General features: G+C 28.3%; 1 long non-coding RNA gene across 1 annotated transcript; it reads right to left on the reverse strand.

The window, feature by feature from the left end:
* On the reverse strand, window positions 1-2,618 carry LOC143246761 (uncharacterized). Its single transcript, XR_013026141.1, has 3 exons — window positions 2,462-2,618; window positions 1,728-1,988; window positions 1-446 (listed from the first exon to the last, which is right to left on the reverse strand). It is a non-coding gene; the product is annotated as an uncharacterized LOC143246761 (long non-coding RNA).
* Between the last annotated feature and the right edge of the window lie 3,997 nt (window positions 2,619-6,615).

Here is a 6,615-nt window from a genome sequence, read left to right on the forward strand (position 1 = left end):
TTATTTCAGTATATCTCTTTAATTTATTATGTTCTTGACCAAGTGATGCATAGCTACACATTGTACTGATGTTTTCTATGTAGTTTACATTCACCAAATAGTAAACATTACACAGTAAAGTATTCAATTGTAAACATTACACAGTAAAAAATTCAACTGTAAACATTACACAGTAAAGTATTCAATTGTAAATATTACACAGTAAAGTATTCAATTGTAAACATTACACAGTGAAGTATTCAACTATAAACATTACACAGTAAAGTATTCAACTGTTTATTTTCCTAGAATTTATTTATTCTAAATAATTTTACAGGTTTTATAGAATTATACTTCATAAAATAAAATCTATTTCAGGCATAACGAGTTTCCATAAACATTACTTAGAGTTTATTCAAGAAATACGTAATAGAAAATCATGTCTTGCACATTCCTGGTCAGGTTATCTGCATGTAGAAAAAAAACACACACATAAACACAGTTATTTATACAAATACAAGATATTTACAATATACACAACGAATCACATACGTTATTCCAACCTACAGATATTTCTAACATGCTACAGCTGTTCTCATTTTCAACATACCGTAACCGAAGTAACAATAATATCCTTGGACAGTCGAAGAGAACATAATTTTTAAGATACATCACGATATTCAACTTTGGTTAACAGAGTACTGGTCGACACCTCTGTGTTCAATCATACAAATATTTATCATAAAAGAAGACGACATGTAATTTTTAATGAATGGATAATAAAAGTAGCTATATTGTTATTGTTTTAGTTGTGACATGTTAAACAGCATAATCAAACTTTAAGTTACGTTGCTTACAACTAAATAATTAATCCTACGATAATGTAACATTACGTTGATAGCATTGTATTAAACTATGTAAAGCTTTTTAGATCATAATGACATATTTTAATGATCTAAATATAGCATAATCACATATAATATAGTCGATGTTTCTTTTGACACACTAATAACAGTAACACTATACAAGTAATGATCTAAATATAGTAATATCATATATAATATAGTCGATGTTTCTCCTGACACACTAATAACAGTAACACTATACGAATAATGTTTTAAATATAGTATAATCACATATAAGATGATTGATGTCTCCTGACACACTAATAACAGTAACACTATACAAATAATGTTTTAAATATAGTATAATCACATATAAGATGATTAATGTCTCCTGAGACACTAATAACAGTAACATCATACAAATAATGTTTTAAATATAGTATAATCACATATAAGATGATTAATGTCTCCTGAGACACTAATAACAGTAAAATCATACAAATAATGTTTTAAATATAGTATAATCACATATAATATGATTGATGTCTCCTGACACACTAATAACAGTAACACTATATAAGTTATGTTTTAAATATAGTATAATCACATATAATATAATATCTCCTGACACACTAATAACAGTAACACTATATAAGTAATGTTCTAAATATAGTATAATCACATATAATATAATGTCTCCTGACACACTAATAAAAGTAGAATAAGTTAGGTTTCACATCTTCATACCACCCCACCCAGAATTACTCTCAATTGCTGGGTGTGTTTGGGTTACTTTCAAACAAGCTAAAAAATGTAATATAGAGCGAATGGTTGTATTTGATGTTTTTTAAACTTTAATTCTAATCATTATTCTTTATATGAATGATAACTGTACATTCTTACCTTAAACTGCAGACATCGTGTATTTAACCCGGGTATCTTCATCTGCCATACCTACCGCGTCCTCCACCGTATCTACCGTATCCTCCACCGTATCTACCATACCCTCCACCATATCTACCATACCCTCCACCATATCTACCATATCCTCCACGGTATCCTCCTCGTCCTCGGTACTGGCCTTCAACTGCAGGGACAATGAAACAGCCCAACAACAAGCAGACGACAAGTACAAAAACAAGTGTTGTTTTCATGTTTCACCAGCTGGACACAATTAAACATTATATAACAATAAAGTTAACGGTAAGGGTTACTGAAATACTACAATAATGTACACAACAAATCAGATTTATTGTTGAAAAATGTGTTAATTTGTTACAGTTCATTTGCATCATAAGAAATTACCCGTTAGTTTACAAAGAGAACAAGGCAATAGATGGAGTTTGAATCATGAGTTAGCTGGTTACATTAAGGATTTAAAACTAGAAAATACAATCTTTGTTAACTTACACTGTTTAGTTCGTATCTACCTTTCTTTTATCTGTTTAGCCACATGTCTATAGAAACTTCTGACAAGGAACTTAAATAACCTGAATATTAAGAACGTTTTTCTTTTTTAAAACTAAAATTATATGTGATAAACGGGCACGTTAAACATTATGTTAACCTCATAACAAATGAAGAATAACTTACGTTAAACATTATGTTAACCTCATAACAAATGAAGAATAACTTACCGTTTGTTTGGTGTTTTCTTTATTTTCCAGGAAGAAATCTGTTGCTCCGTGAAAATTGTTTTCTTTTATACTTACCAGTAACCTTGAGAACAAGTTACGAAACATCTTAAACAAGACTGATTAGACCTCAAGGTCTTCTTACGTTTCGCCAATGGAAAATGTTTCCATCATAAGTTAATTTATAAAAAAATATCCTTCGTTTCTGTGGTCTCTGATTGGACAGTTAAAGATGAAAAGAGGATTCCCCAAATTCATTGTGATACAGAGTTAAATACAAATATCTGACCAGTATTAGGATTTGGCCGAACTATATAAAACTCGATCATAATGTGTAAAATTAAGAAAGGTTTATAGATTTGGTACTATTATCACCAAAATAAGTTTAAGAAAGGTTTATAAATTTGGTACTATTATCACCAAAATAAGTTTAAGAAAGGTTTATAGATTTGGTACTATTATAACCAAAATAAGTTTAAGAAAAATTTATAGATTTGGTACTATTATCACCAAAATAAGTTTAAGAAAGGTTTATAGATTTGGTACTATTATCACCAAAATAAGTTTAAGAAAGGTTTATAGATTTGGTACTATTATCACCAAAATAAGTTTAAGAAAAGGTTTATAGATTTGGTACTATTATCACCAAAATATGTTTAAGAAACGTTTATAGATTTGGTACTAATATCACCAAAATAAGTTTAAGAAAGGTTTATAGATCTGGTACTATTATCACCAAAATAAGTTTAAGAAAGGTTTATAGATTTGGTACTATTATCACCAAAATAAGTTTAAGAGAAATTTATAGATTTAGTACTGTTATCACCAAAATAAGTTTAAGAAAGGTTTATAGATTTGGTACTATTATCACCAAAATAAGCTTAAAAAAGGTTTATAAATTTGGTACTATTATCACCAAAATAAGTTTAAGAAAGGTTTATAGATTTGGTACTATTATCACCAAAATAAGTTTAAGAAAGGTTTATAGATTTGGTACTATTATCACCAAAATAAGTTTAAGAAAGGTTTATAGATTTGGTACTATTATCACCAAAATAAGTTTAAGAAAGGTTTATAGATTTGGTACTATTATCACCAAAATAAGTTTAAGAAAGGTTTATAGATTTGGTACTATTATCACCAAAATAAGTTTAAGAAAGGTTTATAGATCTGGTACTATTATCACCAAAATAAGTTTAAGAAAAGGTTTATAGATTTGGTACTATTATCACCAAAATATGTTTAAGAAACGTTTATAGATTTGGTACTAATATCACCAAAATAAGTTTAAGAAAGGTTTATAGATCTGGTACTATTATCACCAAAATAAGTTTAAGAAAGGTTTATAGATTTGGTACTATTATCACCAAAATAAGTTTAAGAGAAATTTATAGATTTAGTACTGTTATCACCAAAATAAGTTTAAGAAAGGTTTATAGATTTGGTACTATTATCACCAAAATAAGCTTAAAAAAGGTTTATAAATTTGGTACTATTATCACCAAAATAAGTTTAAGAAAGGTTTATAGATTTGGTACTATTATCACCAAAATAAGTTTAAGAAAGGTTTATAGATTTGGTACTATTATCACCAAAATAAGTTTAAGAAAGGTTTATAGATTTGGTACTATTATCACCAAAATAAGCTTAAAAAAGGTTTATAAATTTTGTACTATTATCACCAAAATAAGTTTAAGAAAGGTTTATAGATTTGGTACTATTATCACCAAAATAAGTTTTTACTACACGTAAAGTCATGATTCATGATACTGACATTTGTTTACTAATATTATACTATAAATCTTCTACATGACTAATTCATGTATAAATACTTATCTGAAATTAACAGGGTAAAATTACAAGGTCAAGTGTTCTTGGTTTTGTTTTTCTCTCCTGGCTGTCGGTCCTACAGACGTTTGTTTTTCATTGCAACTGGAGTTTTCATACTGACAGACTGTAATGGAGTTAAATAACTATTAGACTCTAATATTAGTTGTATAATTATTTGATTTGATTATTGAATAATAACAAGTTTATATGTTTATATGTCAATATATCGTTGAATTTAATTTACACATATGCTAATTAGTTTCTTGACTTTATTTCTTATCATGAAGAAGCAATTTCTTTTTGGGTACAACATAACTCGCCGTTCTCGCGAACTATTTGTTTCGATCAGGATGGCAAAATAGAAGTTATTAAAGAAATGTTGTCTGTCTTTAAACAGTTTTGACTCATTACTTCTCCCTTTCAATGATATTCCACGTTTCATATACAAGTATTTTTATTAGGTTTTTATCAGATGTAAATGGTGCATAATTATACAATAAATGTTAAGTAAGTAACTTAATGACTTACGGTAACTTACAAGATGTCATTCATGGTCTGATAACACAAGATGCTGGTAATCTCTTTTAAAGCAGTAACGTTGTTCGTTGAGATGAAACAGTATTTGTTGCACACAACAAAGCAGCAGTATTGTAAACGGTCGAATCGTAATGAGGCACTTCCAGACGACAGAGATTTTAAGATAAGTATAGAAATAAATTAGCTTCATATGGAATGAATCCGTTAATTATCCAACCTTGAGATAAGTATAGAAATAAATTAGCTTCATATGGAATGAATCGGTTAATTACCCAACCTTGAGATAAGTATAGAAATAAATTAGCTTCATGTGGAATGAATCCGTTAATTACCCAACCTTGAGATAAGTATAGAAACAAATTAGTTTCATATGGAATGAATCCGTTAATTACCCAACCTTGAGATAAGTATAGAAATAAATTAGCTTCATATGGAATGAATCCGTTAATTACCCAACCCTGAGATAAGTATAGAAATAAATTAGCTTCATATGGAATGAATCCGTTAATTACCCAACCTTGAGATAAGTATAGAAATAAATTAGCTTCATATGGAATGAATTTGTTAATTATCCAACCTTGAGATAAGTATAGAAATAAATTAGCTTCATATGGAATGAATCCGTTAAATACCCAACCTTGAGATAAGTATAGAAATAAATTAGCTTCATATGGAATGAATCCGTTAATTACCCAACCTTGAGATAAGTATAGAAATAAATTAGCTTCATATGGAATGAATCCGTTAATGATCCCACCTTGTTTGTAGACTCAACATAATGATATCAAAGATCCGTTAATGATTCAACCTTGTTTGTAGACTCAACATAATGATATCAAAGATGACCACTAGTCAAGAAACGGCTGTAGATATGTCTACAAGCAGTCGCATACTTGTGACAAAAATGGACAATAAAGAACAAAATCCTTCTTTCCTAAGTTTATATACCAGTATCACCCTGAAACATTTCAACCGTTTCTAATTATATAATTCTGTGGAACTATAGTATTTATTTATACTAATTTTAATTCTAATAAAAATCATTTATTTAATTTTATTTGTATTAATAGATTAGTAGTTTTGAAAAACAATTTCCTAATTTCGCGGGTCAATTTTAACAATTTATTTCTTCTGGATTAGTAGTGCTAAATAGTATAGAAGATCAGTAAATGTTAAATAAATTATTTATATATTACAAAAATAGGTCCACGTAGATGTCCCTATAAATCATCATTTTCACATCACAAAACTTGTTTTTATTTTTACATTTTGTGTTTATTTAAATAAACCATTTTAATACCATGTCTCTTAACCTTAGAATTTCCATAATATTTAATATCATGCTGTATTAAATACCTTCTTCAGATCTAATAATACATTAAGAGTTTCTTATCGTTGTTTAATATCATACTGTATTAAATACCTTCTTTAGATCTGATAATACATTAAGAGTTTCTTATCGTTGTCTAATGACTCATAAATATTTTTGGTAAGTACAATGTGTGCAATTGACAATTATGTCACTTTTATTACAATATTTAATGAAGATATTATTATTTGCAAATTAACCATTCATAATTTTCTTTGTCTTTATCTTATCTAACTCGTTATGTTTTCACTTTTAAGAACGAGCTACCCTCCTTCCATATCCAGCTTTTGATCAGATACTTTTAAGAACTAGCTACCCTCCTTCCATATCCAGCTTTAGATCAGATACTTTTAAGAACTAGCTACCCTCCTTCCATATCCAGCTTCTGATCAGATACTTTTAAGAACTAGCTACCCTCCTT

The sequence above is a fragment of the Tachypleus tridentatus genome, chromosome 3 (genome assembly GCF_004210375.1).
Source record: "Tachypleus tridentatus isolate NWPU-2018 chromosome 3, ASM421037v1, whole genome shotgun sequence".
NCBI classification, from domain to species: domain Eukaryota; kingdom Metazoa; phylum Arthropoda; class Merostomata; order Xiphosura; family Limulidae; genus Tachypleus; species Tachypleus tridentatus.